The following is a 17,299-nucleotide window of genomic DNA, read 5'->3' on the forward strand; positions in this document are numbered from 1 at the left end:
CAGCAGGACAGCTCTCTGCAACAGCAAATTCTCCTTGTAAGCTTTAGCAGCTGTTCTGATCACCATAATCACGGCATGAATGAATCCCGAGCAAAGTACCTTCCATGTAAAATACAGAGTATACAGAGTACAGAGCTTGTGAATACATATGGTGTATTGAGAGCTACATCTGCAAATAAAATTATACACTGCAAATTTAAACAAGGACAGAACACACACAGCCACACCAATAAATATATTTATACATGGATACACACAAGCAGAATACAACTTTTGCCTTTGTACTAAAACACATCCCATTTTCCTGGGTAGGATAATGTTATCTGGCAAAGTTCCTGCCTGACCTGCAATCAAGCAACTAAGAAAATTTGAAATACTAGACACACCTGTGCATTTCTTCAGAAGCAGCCACAATTCAGCAATATCTTTGTAGAGCAAGGAGATCAGGCTTAAGGTCATGTTGCTTCTAATCAATTTAGAGCAAAATAGTTCCGTGGACAGTGACCTATTTATCTGCGAGCTTATCCTCAGTGCAAAATGAGAGCACAAAACTCCATCTTTCACTGGAAGCCAAGCCACTGGGGGCACAATGCCTTTCTTCAAATTACATGCAGAGTAAGTGTGCCTGTCAGCAGGCTCAGAGGTCCTCCAAAGGACTTGCTGGCTGCTGGCTACCGCTCCTTGTCTTCCTGCATAAAGCGCTGGCACGCGTTAGATGCAAGCTGTTTGCTTTAAATGTGAACACATGCACTGTTCAAACATTATCAGAGTAAGAATGCATTAAAAAATTAATCCTAACTGTGCCTTTCTCCCTTTAAAAGCTCTAGTTTCAACAAACAATGGTACAGTAAATCTAGCATTATCATCTTTTTCTATCATCCATCCCTACTCCATACAGATATTAACTGCCCAAGAGACAAATGGCCTTTTTCCAATGAACCTTTGGCTAGAAAGCTCCCCAGAAATTCATTCAGCTTTTCCTATTTGTAATGGAATTCTCACCCACATGTCTTTGGTGGAACCAAACTGGGGTGTTTTCCTTGGTGGGAAACCCATCAAACACCTGTTCTCTATGAAGGAGCCTCCCCAAAGCAGCAGGAGCTGACAAAAAGGCATTCTACTAATGTGACTTTGCAAGTGGAAATACACTGAAATCTTATGAGTAACACAACAGAAAATAAGGCAACAAATGACAAAATAAACTAGAACAGAAGTATTCCATATGATCTTTCAGACATGAACGCTGAGTGGACTTGCTTTACCTGATCCTTTAAAGTAATTGCCCAGTGACAGACTACCTGTTAATTAATACACTTGAGATTAGTTATCAGCTGTTCAGACTCACTAATACAAAGAGTGAGCCAAGGAGTACGAGTGACAGCAACAGCCATATGAAAACAAATGCATTGTTTTTCTTCACTTCACAGTGTTATAAGAGTCCTCTCCCGACAGGAGAGGTCAGGGAAAGAGGACAGCAAGGATAAAAAGCTTGAATTGATGGTTACATCTGTTCACAAAATCCCATTTGCAGATGGTAAAAAGCTCCATTTCTGCATCAGCACTCCCAGCCATCAACCAATCCCATAAAAGCAAACCAAAACAAACCCAGGTCACTCACAGACCACACTAGAGGTGATTTTCTGAAGCGCCCCACATCTGTGTTCCCACCACTCATCTGCCATGGAGCAGGAACTGCTGATAATCCCACACCAGTCAAATGTATTCTAACAAATCTACCATCTATACAAGCAGGTCTATTTAGTGCATGACATCAATATGTGATCTGAAGACTATGATCATGGTAATTTATTTTCAATTCTGCTATTTACTTTTGTCCTTATGCTTTGTAGTAAGCCAAAACACAAGAGTTATCTAAGCAATATCAGATGTTTTTAGATCAAGGTAGATTTAAAAGAAGTGACACTCCTTAGAATTATTTTACTTAACTATTCTGTATTCTATGAGAGATTAGCACATTAGACTGTGCAGATAGTTAAAAATTAGTGAATGAGTCTTCACACCACTCCCACAAGTCATGTAAATACTCTCACATGTGAAAGTTGAGAGGGAGCAGGTGACCTCTCCTAGATCAGGTGACAGCATCTGTTGCACTGTCAGACAGAGGATCTATGTCTGGGCTCCAAGCCCAGACTCCCTCCTTTCCAGGACAGCCACCTGACCCGCTGGGTGGAGTGTGCTCCCAGATCAGTATCATGACTTGTATTCCTCAAAGATCTGCACAAGTCACAGCATTTTTATTTCTGGCTGTTGTGCTACAGCACAGCTCCAGGAAGAACAGTCTCAGATGCCTAATGCAGGTATACACACTGATATTAACTTCTTACTCAACAGTGCCAAGCTGGTATCAAACAGTGGGCAGAGAGTCCACTGCCACATGCTTGGCTGACCAGGTCCTTCTGGTAGTGGCTCGGGCTTGGTGTCACCTGCAGCACAGCACACAGGAAATATAACCCTTATTATGTGATTGGTAATAAATGATGATAAAGCAGACATGGGAACACTTTCCAAACATCCACAGAGAGGGAGAGGAAGTTTTATAGCCTCCTTCAGAGATTAAAACCATGCAGAAGTGGAGCTACACCCTTCTCCAGATAGGAATTACTCCCACCTAGATACACACAATAAGATCCAGGAACCTGATACTTTGACATGTTGGCCACTTCCTTAAGAAAAAATAAATTCAAAACCAAAAAACCCTCCACAAATATAAGAGAGGAAAAACAATGATGTATAACATGTTGGTTGTGCTTTTTCTCATTGTCAAGACAGAGAGGAACTATAAATCCTTGTATTAATCAACACTGAATGCTCCAGAGTCTCTTCATGTTGTACCCAACATGGACAGCCACATTTTAACAGGCTTCTACCCTCAGATTTCACAGCAGAAAAAACAGTGAAATCAGTCATTCAGGTGAAAACCTAGTACTAGTTTAAAAACAATTTAATTTATTGGATTAGCACAATAGATACATGGAACAGTCATCCTCTAGGCTTCATAGATTACTCTTTCCTAGCCTTAAATCTCAAAACCCCCATATATATACTGTAGAATCATGGAATGGCCTGGGTTGGAAGGGACCTAAAAGATCATCTAGGTAATCTCCCAATTCCTGTGCCCCCAGTTGGGTTGTTCATAGCTCCATCCAACCTGGCCCTGAACACTTCCAAGGATGAGATTTTTTTTCCAGATTGATCAAGATGTAATAATGTCTGTGGCTAAGAGCACCAAAATAAAGCACTGTATGGTCCAACCCTTTCAATCTTGACCAACAAGGCACACCTTCATCTCCCACTTTTAGGGATCAGTGTCTTTAGACTTAGCAATACACGTGAAGAAAAAGTACATACAGAGAGCCCAGCATTTGCTGTGGAGGAGCCTTGGAACCTGCCCCCCACTCTGCTGGGGAGACAGAAACCCACAGAGTGTCTCTATGGAACTTGGTCTCAGATGCCTGTGTAAAAAGATGTTCAGGCAAAGGCAATTTTTTCGCTAGCAGTAACATTCTGCACAAAAAGCTGGGCTGATGATACTACAGGCTCCGGGAAAACACTCTTCTGGTAAAAGAGGGTTCCAGCCAGTAACCGAATGGCTTTTTGTGTTAGCACTCTGTTTTGGACTGTGTGCACAGGAAAAATGTTTGTTCTACAGTTATAATACCTGAATTCCTTGCTGTGCACTTCAGAGAAGAGCAGAAAGAAAGAGCAAAAGCACTGAAGCATAAAATCTTTCCCTGAATTTCATGATCCAGCTTAAAATAGAACCAGAGAAGAAAACTGTGCTATATGGGCATGCATGTTAGCATGAAGACTTCAGGGCAAATTTGAGCTCTATTAAAACACAAAGAAGCAAGAGCCTTCCTGAGAAAATCTTGGTGGGCACAAGAGTGTGTATTTATAAATGTAAGGAAATAAATTTCAACTCCACTCAAGCTCAGCACTCAGGTTAATTCTCCCTCCCACCTCAGCATGGGATGAGTGACAGGCTGCAGCCTGCAGAATGGAGGAAAACACTGTGGGAGAAGCTGTTAAAGGATGGATGCAAAGTCAATTGAGGTTAAAGACTGTGTTATCCTAGTTTTATGAAACCCAGAAAAGGAAACTATGACTATGGCTTAAATATACATGATACTGTACCTGTTTTGTAAAGCATGTGCAAGTGTGCAGCATAAGGTTGGCTATGTTCATGGTAAAGGATATTAAAGTCTGGTAAGTTCAACATTAAAATATAATTATTAAACACATTTTTTCCTTCAGGGGTGCTGTACTTAGGAAGAGGCACACCAACAAAATAATGTGGCATTCAGCATGACAAAAGCTATCCTCACAGGATCATCCTAAGCATAATGCAAATGTATATTCTGGAAAAAAAAACCACCCCAGCAAAATACATCTAACTCACAGCTGTAGCTGCAGAATGTATAAATTCGTGGAGTTTTGAAGACATGGAGAATTTGATGCATAATCTGTTGGCTTCTAGATTAGCATACTAGACTATTTAAAAGCTCCATTAATTTTCTTCTTCCAATCCTTCTTGATGTGTTTTTCAAAGAATGGATGCAAAAGAGGTTTCATTCTTTTTGAAGTCATCAAGCACTCAAGATTTGTATTTCTGTCTGGTTTACATGAAAAGATTCCAAGGATTAAAATTCGTCTATGCACCCATTATACATACACACACACACACACAAACACGTATGTTTGTATAAATCCATTATATTAAGCAGCTTGCTAAATCTTCACACAGCAACAAAACTAATCCATTTTGAAACTGCTTTGGCAATTTTCAGCTTGGATGCTAAGTCATCAAAAAGGGTCCCTGCATGCTAACCAAACTTAAATTTAAGCAAATACAACCAATAAAAAAATCACAGTCAGGAAACAACAATAATAATCCCCAATTAAAACTTCCATCCATGAAGAAATATACTCTTTCACTGAAAACGAGTATGCTGGTAAATGCAAATAGTTGCTGGAGCACTTAAAAGAAAAGGGTGCTGTTCAATCAAAAGGTTGAATCCTGTACTATCTTTCAAAAAGATAATGCCCTGAAAAAAACATAAGGAGAGCTTCTGAGAAATTACACCTTAAAAGTACACTTTGCACTGTAAGACAATAATAAACTTCAAAGTTTTGAAGATTACACATCCTTCACACCAGGTATCTAAGAAGTAAAACAAAATGCAAAAGAACATGTCAGCAATTTTTAAGGCAGAATAACACCCTATCAAGGATGGTCCTTCTCTGGCCTCATGATTACTCTTAGGGGCTTTCCCCAAAGCCATGGCAGAAGCCTGGCCACTGAATGCAGTTATCACACATCTGTTTCAATTTCTAATTTAGAAATTACATCTTCTAGTGCTCTGTGAACTGAATTATCATGATTTTTTATTTTTTTTTATTTACATGTCTTTTCTAAACAAGATCCCCCACAAGTCTTTAATCACAGGCTTCTCCTCGGCTGTGCTGCAGGGTTTACCAAGGTTTCTCACTTCAGAGAGACACAAAATTGGACTTTTTGCAGGATTAATTTAATCACACAGGAGTTAGAAGTAAGCACTTTATCCTGCAGTATTTAGTGACAGTTCCTTCTGTCCACAGCTGCAACAGCAACAAAGAAATGGATGTGATCTTTTTAACTCCACAAACAGCAGCAGTACTCAGAACAGCAGAGCCTACAGAGATACTGCTATTCAGATGTGAGGAATAGAGGACTTCTGGCTTGGGGCTCAAGGTTTCTGCAGTGGTGTTCAAAACTCAGAGGTGGGAAGTTGCAGTCTGATGACAACTGAAAACTGTAATTAAAGGTGGAAAGCAAATCACTGCTGAGCATGGATAGAAGGCAGGACTAAAATTCAGAAAAATCAAGAGGATGAGTTCCATTTTTATTCCGGCAGTGGGATTAAAGGAGCAAATGAAGCAGGAAAAAATGAAGGTGGAGTTTAGTGGCAGCAGAAAGGAGAACTCAACAGTGAGTAGTAACAACAGAAACACATGATGAAAGTAGCACAAGAATTAAAATTAGGAAAGGAAAACCAGGTTTATTATGTATTCTGAAACATATATATTAGTAAGAATATTAATTCAGTAAGCAAGGAGAACCAACAGAGATCATTACAACCAATGAAGTGTTGTGCCACAATCACAAATATATTTATAGCCTAAGTATAAAATAAAACTTTGTCAGCAATAGGACACCCCCTTTTTATGACTCTTAAACTACACAGAATCTTTGGTTTTTTTCCAGATGAACAAGATACTCGGGAAGCAGAAAAACTTTCGGGTCAAAAGTTGTGGGAGAACCGGTTCCAAAGAAAATATCATATGCTTCTGCAATACTGATGAACACAGATAAAACTATTTATTACAAAGGAAGGAAAGGAAAATTTGCAGAAATCATCATTTCCAAAAATCCATAAAGAGCAAACAGGACAGAGAGCCAAGAAGAGAGACCTGCTTTTGATCTGAGGCAAAATTAGGAGCTAAAAAATATTAATTCCATCACATCTCTAAAATAATCAGTTGGGGTGGGTTTGGACAAGTTAGTTATGATATTTCAGTACTGAAGGATTACTCATCGCTTCAAATGGAATAAAAAAAATCTGCTTATAAGATCATATCATTACTTGTCATCTTAGATTGGCAAATATAAGCAAAATTCTTCAGAACGGGCCATCAACCTGAAATCCTTCTTACACTGTATAAATCTGACCCACACTGTTGTGAGATTACACTTAAAAATGGTAAAACATGCATAACTCACAGAATAAAAATGCCACTGTCTTCTTACTTATCAAGGCAGTTTTGATTTTGACTCACGATTTGGAATTTTTGTGGCCTAGGCGTGCACACTGCAGCAAGCTGTCTGTGGCTGTGCAACCCACAAAGTCCCCACACATGGGACAAGTGTGAAAAAATTGCACTGAGCAATCCTCAAAGGTCGCCATTCCCCCCACTTAAGTATTTCCAAAATGGTATCTCCGTTTCTCCCATTGCCAATTCTTTCACACTCCTGGGCTTCAACAAGCTCCACAGTTTCGTCCAGACACAAAGATACTTAATACCAGCAAAAGATAAGACCATTTCCCACTGATCAAAAAGGAAAGAAGCAGAAGACAGACTGAATCACACCTGACGTTTTTATTTTGTAGATACAGGATTTTAAAGGAAATATTAACATATTATTTTAAAAGGCAGTGATTCCTTTAAGGAGCCACTTCTATAAGTTTTAAAAACCTAAGCCTGCAAAGAGCTGTTGTAACATCCACAAACAACTGCAGCACAGCAGCTGTAGCTGTGTCCTGTTTCCAGTCTCCAGGATCCAAACAGGATGCCAGTGCTCTTACCTGATTGGAAAAGCAGCCAGTCCCTGCGATTTTAATCAACCTAAAGCAACAGACATTCTCCTCCTTTTCCAGTTTCCTGGGATGCTTCCTGGCCCATTCAGGAGAGCAGTGTGGAGGACAAGCTTTTTACCAGCAGCATTACCTTCATTTTCCACATCACAGCCTGCAGCCTGCCCTGTCACTCTATTTACTTTTGGCCCAGGTGTCACAGGCTTGTGGCGTGAAACAACAAAACCCCGCCTCTGCCAAGGGTGGTTTGTGACTGCCAGCCTCTCATCAGGCCCCATTTTTCAGCACACCTTAAAAACCTTCTCACTGTTTAGAGATGAGCAATAACAGAAAGAGATGCACCAGCCATGTCAGAGATGTAACATCAACCTCCCAACCCTCACCAATTAGGATGTCACAATTAACAGAAAGCAACGCTTCTGGGGTCCCCCACATCTGCTGTTCTGGGAAAATGCCTCAACCCCAAGAGGCTGTTGAAACAGTTTCGTGTTTCTTCTCCTTTCCATAAGGAGAATGAAGATATAAAGAAAGATGAAATGAAGGCCAAAGAGCAAATTCCACCTGTTCTGACACATGCAGCAGCTGAACAAATGCCTATGAATCTCACAAGAGCAAGACAACTCCTAGCCATTCTTTCTGCTCTTCCTCTTGTTGACTCTGAAAAAAAATGCATTTATTTTCCACCAGCTCTTTCTTTACCAAGGGCATACCTGATTAGTTCAACATAATTTGAACTGAGCTCTTCCCCCTGTATTTGCACTAAGCGAAAAAGCACAAGGCAAGTGGATCAAAGGTGAGGGCACTCTTTGTAGTTCCCTGCACTACAGTGGCACCAAATGAGGCCTCTTCAGTTCAGGTCTCATCCTACAGCTCATCTTTGAAGTATTTAACAGTGTCTTTTTAACATGATTTTATGTCCATTGCCAAAAGCCTCCATCTCTCCATGCTCAAAGACAGCACATCCTGTAATTGCTGCTGTTTTCAGCCCCACACTACAGCAGTTCAGCCAATGCTGAACACTCACAGACCCCTGTCCAGGACACTAAATGCTCAGTACCAAGGATAACAAATGCAGATACCCACCCAATTCAAAGGATCAGCAAAGAACCAAATATACTCCTCAGACAAACAGAACAACAGCAAAGTAATATTAAGAGTATTAAAAGCACTCCCACTTCCCAGTGAGGACTTATTTGCTGAACTGTACTTTTGAGGGAAGTTTCAGGACAAGAAACTGAAATTTTCTTTAAGAAATATCTTGTACACACTTCTTCAGAGCATTTAGGGGAGTAAGGTATAACAGGCCTTCCATTTTTTCCTCATTCTGAGTCTCTGGAAATGTCCATCTTTTTCTTCAATGGTATTTCTTCTGTGCTATGAACAAATTTGAAATTACTTAATATAACACATATTCAACTCCCTGCTGTTACCTGCATGTGATTCCTTAGGGCACAAAAACGCAATGCACATCTTATTTTTAATACCCCCATTTTATTGACTAGTGATGAAAACAGCAGCTCAACTACAAACAGGTAACAGCATGTAAGTATATTAGTCTCCACAAACCAACAACAAAAAAGCCTTGACTTCACTGAGCTTATTTCATGTTTTCTTCTTCAGCAAGCAGAAGGTAGCTCTCATTGTAGTGGTAGGGGAAAACTCAGCTCTATTACAAGCTTGCCCAAAAATACATGCATCTGCCTGGCACCTCCTGGCAGCTGAGTGTTATTTGGCTTCATCCAGCCCTGCTGGGGTGAATTCACTGCCTTTAAAGGTTTACAGGTGCAGCCACCAGCAGTTGGCTGATAAAGAGCTTGTGCAAATACCCTTCTTGCAAAGAGGTCTTCAGATTGAGCACCGTGCTATAAACCAGCAACCAAAATTTCTCCTGAAGCCTAAATGCTGAGAAATCGACTTAATGCAAGCCTGTTCCCATCTGTGGCAGCAGTTCTACTGAAGTTATTGCCTCCCATGCAACAGCAGAGATTGGCAGCTCATCAGTGTATTTCTGGTGTACTCCACAATTTGGCACACTGCAACCCAAAGCCCACTTTGTCACGTTTTCTCTGATTTTATATTATTGTTTTATACCATATTGCCTCCCCTCCTTTGCTTAACTGTTGGCACTGCGCTCTAAAACTTGTCTTCTTTTCCTGAAGCACCGATGCCTTTTGCAGGTTACAAGAGCACCCTATGTTTTTTCCTTTCTAAAATAAACATGGTCACATAGAGGAAATTGTTTTAAAAAATTTAAACTATTCAAGAGTGAACAAGCCCATTGTTTGCAGAGGATACTTCAGGGCAGCAGCACGCTACCCTGACTGTGCTACAGAGTATCCACAAAAATCCTGTGGACCACAAGGGTTTGAGGCTGGTGTGCTGGGACAGGGAGAGGGGACAGAGCATTCTCATTGTTTAAATGTAAACAATAATAATAATAGGGTTTTGTAACCGAGAGAAGGAAGCAAACTAATGTGGAAAACAGTTGTTATTACTCTGTTTATGACTCCTTGTTCCCAAAAAATATGCTAAGGTACTTTGTAATGGTGAAGGGGATAAACTGAGGTGACCTGAAAATGGGCAAATGGCTGAAACCCCATCTGATAAAATGGGCTTGGGAATACCTTTTCTCTTTTTTACACTGGAAGCATGCCAGAGTGGAAAACACTGGGAGGAGGATCCATAGCTCTTGTGACCGTCAGACTTTTATCCTCAAACCCCCAGACAATCTCCAGTTGTTTAAAGATTAAACACTGCCAAATGGTGGCTCAGGCACCTTCAGGGAGAAAGCTGTTACCTGAGTCCAGGCACATGATCCCCAAAACAATCTCCTGACACCTCAAAACCTAAAGTTCATTACAGATTTTTCCTGTATGCAAGTTCTCTGCATACAGTCTGATCTGTATTTGGACAGCTGAATATAGAAAGAAATTTCGAGGGCTGGGCCAAACCCCCAAGTCCTCCTTTTGGCAAAGGCAAAGAAATAGGCTTTACTGGGAGCCACTAAGACAGTTCTTATGATTCCAGGCTTTAATATTAATGGTAGATACCAGAACATCTTCTTGAATGCTTTCAGTGAATGTAGCAGCAGAGATTGGTTTTGTAAGAGATTGGTTTGGTGCTGGAGGTGCACATTACTCGTACTTGGGAGCATGCTAATCAGCTTAGAACACTCTAAAAAACTTGGAATCTTGAAATTTCTTTCCAAAGAATTGAGCCCTAAAATAACTCTCTAAAGACAAATGAAAACATCTGCAAAAATTATTATTACAACTTACCTTGCAGACAAAGAACATAATTTTCAATAGCTGGAAGTCAGAAAAAAAATCAGAGAAAGAACCAAGATCAAATGCTATCAACCAAAAGGGGAAAAGTTCACACTGGAAGTAGTAGACACCATCTGTACTTGCACCTGATGTCCTTAAACAGTCTTTGTAGCCACCATGGTAGATGACACAAATCATTACCTGTGCCCCAGCTGCACAGTCAAGTTAAAATGTCTGAAGACACTACTAGAGATCTGGATGGTAGAAGCTAGAGAGTTTGAAAGGAGACTTGAAGGAGAGCTGTGCTCTCTCCAGAAGGACATGTTTTGAGTTTCTGTTTCAATGAAGCTATTAACAAACAGTATTAGAAAGGCAAAGTTTCTCTAATGTAAAAGGATAGAAGCAACATCTTGAATTCTTCATTTCACTTACTACCTCACTTTAAAAACAACTGACTTATTGATCCCTATCCACTTTCTCACATGCACCTTTGGAATCCACCAAGGATTATGTGATTATGTAAGCTTATGTAAGAATTATGTGTTTGGCTAAAGCAGAAAAAATGTTTATTTTTTAATCATGATGTCTTAGGAATTAAGAGAGTATTCTGCTCCACAGACTCGCTGCATGAAACAAGTTGCTTGTGTTTCATGAAAGAAGACAAAAACAAAGGCAATATATTGCATCTTTTCTTCAAATAAAAGCCTGAAAAGCAAGTGGCTCCTTCCCCAAAAGCCAAAAGACACAGGTAAATGAGTTGTTCCATTATCTCTCTGCCACAGGATCATACAAACTATATGTCACACACTTCTAAAGTGATTTTTCAGAGAAATAAATCAAGAGAAGGAATCATTCAGAGAACTACTCATCACTAACACAACTAAGCAACTATGTGAAGCTTGTCCATCTGAAACTCCTAATGGTTCTCAGAATAGAGCCCTGTCCAGATTTAGATTACTGTAGGTAATTCACACATCACAAGAGCTGTTGTAATCAAGGACAACTCTAAGATAAATTTTCATGAGAATTGTACTGGACGCAATTTTTAAAAGTGTACTCTTGACTAACTGCTCACACATGAAATTACAGCTTCACTCCCTCCTAACTGCTCCACCAGCTGGTATGGCTTGTTAGGTGGACAAAACTCCTTACTAAAAGACAACTGCAAGCCATTGCCACTGAGCCCTTCAGGATCTTTGTCTAACTTGGTCCCTGGAGTCACTTTTTTGTGACCTCTATTTAAAAAAACTCCAGAGTTGACTAGAAATTTTGAAGTTACAAAGAAGGGTAAGACTGATAATAATTAGACGAGGCTGGGATTCACTGCATGCTGTAAACAGTGTATGTGGAAAAATCTCACATTTTTTCCACCTGGGGGGTAAGAAGGAAGAAGCAGCAGCCCCTACAGAAAATTCCCAGGTCCTTCAGTTAGTTCTTTGGCCTCACTCCAAAAGGAAAGAATGAACTTACTCAAGAGCCTGGTCCTTCACCCTAAATTGTGTGTGAGTTGACAAAGTCACAGTCAATGACACCAAAGAGTGCTGACAGATACTAATGAAGAGTAAGTATATGTGAAAACCAGAGCTGTCAGCAGCCCTTGGCCATTATTTTCAGAAAAAAACCATCAACCAACAAGACTGCAGAAGGTCTCATGCAATACTCAATCCAAGTGCAAGAAACAAACTGTGATGTTGGATAAAATTCTGACCAAAATAAAATCTTTTTTGGGATGTTTTTTAGATCACTGAGCAAAAAATGCAACACATAAAAGTTGCACTGATATCCGCTTCCTGCTTTGGAAGAAGATGTAATGGCTCTAAAATAAGATAAAATAAATAAGTAAATACAAGAGCTAGCTTTAGTCAGGAAGTGCTGGAAATCTTACAATAAACTTTGATACTTTTGGCTTAGGTTGCTTCAGCATGAGGCCGTGTGTGCTCAACCTTTTCAGGTAGGCTTAACCTCTGAGGTTAATTTGAAGATCATGTGGGATTTTGTTAAACACTGTAAGCATACACAGTAAGAGGAAGTAGTGCAAACCGTCCTATTAAGCACGACTTCAGCAGAACTAAACAGATTGCAACAGCACATGAGATTGGTAACTTCTTGGAAGAACAATGAAGAAGATAAAGGGAGTAAATAAAGCTACATCCTGGCTCCAGGACCGGTTCTGCCCAGAGAGTAAATATCTACTTGTTGACAATTCTCTGTGTGGAAAAGCAAAAGTATATGAAAAGTAAGTCATTTTTACTCTAAATTATTGAAGCAAAGTCTCTCAGATTATTGATCAGGGCAACTCCAAGTTTTTTCTTTCACTATTGCCTTATTTTTTTTTTCATATATTCTTCAGTGGCCATGAAAGCAGGAAAAATATAAATTCCTACTAGCTCGCTGCCTATTATGGTATAATGTTGTATATAACGACTCCCTCTAATTAAATGGGCTTTTCAAATAGCACTAATGGTCAGGAAGACATTTTACCCCCATTTCAAGAATCAAAGGCACAGTTAGATTTCATTTTCTGAGGATTAATTTGACATGTACTGAAGTAACTGAACTATTTTTCACATTTTTTTCCTCCATTCACATGTGCAACCCTTAGCATCAAATGACAACTCTTAGAATAGGTCCGTTCCCTGTAAGAACACTCAAAGCTTAAATCTTAGCAAACAGGGAAAAAGAGAGGCTGAAGAGGTCCAAGGAGCAGGCTCATGGAGTTCAGTCAGTGTGGATCTGGGGAAGAGGAGCCCAGAGGCACAGTCTTGTATTGCCCTCAGCCCTGTGTGCGTGTCTCTTGCTCATTAGAGAGACCCAAAAGTCTTTGTTTTCTTGGAACAATCATCACCCAGGAGCCTAGAAGTGGTGGTCTGTATAGCAGTATCCCAAAATGTATTCCTTCCTTATTATACACACAGCTGGAGAAGTAACATTCTTTCCTCTGAATTAAGGCACAAAAAATTTGGAAATAGCAACTTTTACAACAGCGCAATTCAGAATGTTCTAATTTTATTCAAATTGCTTTTTTAACACAAAAACCTAGGACATAATAAGCAATTTCAGGAATCTTAAATAGGATCCATCTCACAAATCTGCTGATGTCATGTTTTTTAGGTATTTCTACTTTCTATCAAAGCATGCATCTTAATGTACTGTAAAATACACTTCTCAATTCATGCATTTCCTTCACTTTTACTTTTTAACAGAAAGAATTCAGATTTTAATTAAAAAAAAAAAAAAGCTGAAAAACGCATTTTGAAAAAAGGAAGCTAAGGTCCCTCAAATTTATAGGACAAGTCAATACAGACACTTAAGTGCAGGAAGAAAAACATTTGCTAGTGTTACTGAATTGGTATCTGAATAGTAACAACCTCTATCAGAAAACATATATTGAACACTTTCCTATTAAATTGTATGATGATGCTCTGAAAATTATTTCAGGGAAGAAACAGTTCACTTTTGATTGACATCCTGCTTGGGACCTTTTCTGTCTTCACAAGGATGTCACCTGGGACTGGTTTTGCTGATGTGCTCACTTTTCACCAAGTAACTTGCTTGAGCCAAATAAATCAGTTATGTACATCACAGTTATTCAATGGTAGTAAGTTTAAGGAATACTATCTGAGAAAAAAGTCTATAAAAACCTTATATGTAAATTTAAATCCTAAAATACCTGATGTTTTACTTCCTTTGGAAGAAGGGTTTTTAAGTACAACCCAAATACTACCATTTACCACTCAGTCTCTCCAATGATGCGTTTGCTATGAACAGTGTGTATTTTCAAGAATCAATGAGCTAGCAAAGTTTATATTAAGAGTCTTGAAATACACTGAGTTTTTTTAGCGCATATAAAACATGTTTAAAATACTCCCAAGAGCATAGCCCCAAGCCAACACCTTACACACCCCTGACTTAGCAGACTACACAGGTCTGTTTACATTTACAAGATCTAGGAGTTATTATAAGTTAAGCCAACTTACCCTGTGCTACAAAGTCCAGCCATGAACACCATTCTGAGAAAAAATAATAACTCTTCATTTCTGCTACTGAAATTCCTCTCTGATTCATCATCAGAGAAGAAAGAGGACCACTTTTTCCTTCCTCTGCTCAGAACAAACTGCCCCGAGAAGGTAAGGGCTTTTGTGTTACCTGAACTTTGTTCCATAAATACAACAGGTGGCACAAGATGACTTTACAAATATATTTTCCCCCACTAATGCCATTGTTCTTGTAATTATCTCTTTAATTATAGTGTTCGCCCCTCGTCACCCCACCCTGAATATTTACAGACTGCTGATACACCCAGTGTCTGATACAATATATATAAACATAAGCCCTTAGCATATTTTGTTCATCTTAGGCTTTAACAAGGAAAAGCAAAACTGTTTTTCATGCAGATATTCACAATGCTATCTGGAACTAGTCATACTAAATTGCTCACTCACAGGTATAGTTTATCACCTCTGCTATGGATTCACACCTAACTCTTTTCTTCATCTTTCTGATCAAAAAAGTGCAAGAGCATTTCAAGCAGGACAGGCCAAAGTCTCAAGCACGGAAACTCAAAATCTCAAATTAATCTGTTTTAAAGACCTTTATGCAGCCAGCAAACAAAGGCATGAATGCAGCAAACAGTAAACACAGCCTCACACACCTGGACCTATCTAGTGTGGGGACTAACAGTAATGAAGTTGTTGTGGCAGATTTTAACACTGACCAGAAATGGCAGTGTTTGTACAGGCTCCAGGAAGGCTTTAGCTACACTGGAGCCTTCAGGTACTTAAATATTCCTGCTATTTTTGTATGTTCAGTCTGACAGTTCCTGCATCCACACATTTTGCTTGCCTGCCCATAATCTAACTCCCCCTCCCCTTACAAGAATGCCCAAATATTCAACAGAAATATTCATACAGCTTCAGGAAAAGATGTACCACATCTACATCCCCTTGGCTGACACACACGATGCACGAGTGCTCTTCTTCTACTCATCGTCACTCTTTGTGGTGGATTATTCAGGTTATGGATTAACCAAGCTCTGACTCACTACAAAAACATATTAGTATGAGATACCCACATTACAGTGCTGCTCACTGTACCTTTTTGCAGAACTTCTTTGGATTGGAAGGGCCCTGTGACACAGACAGTCTCCTCTGCCACCCATCCATCACACTGCTAGAACTACACGCGAAAGCAAACTGCCCTAGAGCTTCAGTCATCTTTGTCAGAAAACCAACCTGAATCCAGAGGGAAAAGATGCAGACTACAGGATGCCTCCAAAGATACTCCCCATCCATAGCACGCTCAGCACAGACTGAAGACAGATGTCTCTGGCATCTCCACTTGCCAGACTTGTTCTACAGCTCTCAGTTCAAGCTGACCTACTGTTCCATTTGCTGGGAGAAAATGACAAGCGGGAGAATCTCAAAGCATGGTCTACGCTTCCCATCTCAAAGGGCCACAGCACCTTGGAAAATCTCCCGTGCTGATGGGAGACAGGTGTCTCCAGAGAAGACTGCTCAGAGCCACAGCTTCCCAGGGCTGAAATCCTCCACAAACCCACAACTGCTGCCCCACTTGCAGCCAGAGATGAAGCACACAGAAGATGGATTCAGAGTCAGGGATGGATTCAGAAAACACGATGCTGTCTCACAGCACTCCCTGTACCAGCCTGGGCCCTGCCTGTCCAGGCAGGAGGGGCCACATGGCACCTGGTCCTCCCAAACGTCTGCATTCCAAAGAGCAAGTGTCACCAGAGCCAGGGCTCAACCAGGGGGAGCGGATAAAGGCAACACAGCCTGCCCTGGGTAAAAGACACCTGCAGAGAACATGGCAATGGAGATTAGGGCAAGGAAGACAGATTCAACTGCCAACAGGCTGTAAGTAAATAAAGTCTGCTTTGTTAAAATGAAAATAAAACAGAGATGGATTTGATGAAGAATGATGACTCTGGAAGCCAGCCCAGCTTCCCTTATTAAGGTAAATAAGGTAATGCAAAATCAATATATGAACTAGGACATTCATTGTTCAGCTAAAGATTTCTATATTCTATATTAAATATTTTAACATGCAGGGAAAGGATGAAGTGACAGGAAAGCAAACATACTCCCAGCAATTTCCAGAGATGCTAATGAAGAGAACAAAGCTTTGTGAGACTTGGGACAACAGGACAGAGCAGCTCAACTTTGTCACAAGGAGAAGAGAGGTGCATACATCATGGAATTCACAGAATCACAAGCACATTTACTGTGGAAATACATTCTACCAAAATTGGGATTTCACCCAGCATAGCTACAGCACAGAAATGTTCCCAGGCTGGAATAGCTGTCCCTTTCCACAATCTAAAACTTTGATTCACTTTCTGTGTAACATTTGTCTGCAAGTGCCACTGAAAGCTGAGGTTTGCTACCAGGAAGGCGGAAAACTTTTATCAGTCCAAAAGGCCATAAACCAGTTTCGACCAAAACAATGGAGTAATTCTTATTGGATATACAAGGTTAACATTAAAAGCCTATAATTGCTTTCCTACTGTCAAAATAAAATGGGTAACAGGAAGGAAAGGAAACAGAATTTTTGCATACTTGAAGACTTCAAACAGAAAAGGCTGCCACATGATCAAAAAGAGTTTTAGAATAATAATAAAGATGGGTGGGAGACAGAACAGAT

General features: G+C 40.0%; 1 protein-coding gene across 10 annotated transcripts in view; it reads right to left on the reverse strand.

Moving 5' to 3' along the window:
* MCF2L (MCF.2 cell line derived transforming sequence like) overlaps window positions 1-17,299 on the reverse strand; it is a 152,942-nt gene that overhangs the window by 75,636 nt on the left and 60,007 nt on the right. The gene's annotated exons all lie outside the window — the stretch shown is intronic.

This window comes from Sturnus vulgaris, chromosome 2, assembly GCF_052056855.1.
Source record: "Sturnus vulgaris isolate bStuVul1 chromosome 2, bStuVul1.hap1, whole genome shotgun sequence".
In the NCBI taxonomy this organism is placed as follows: Eukaryota; Metazoa; Chordata; class Aves; order Passeriformes; family Sturnidae; genus Sturnus; species Sturnus vulgaris.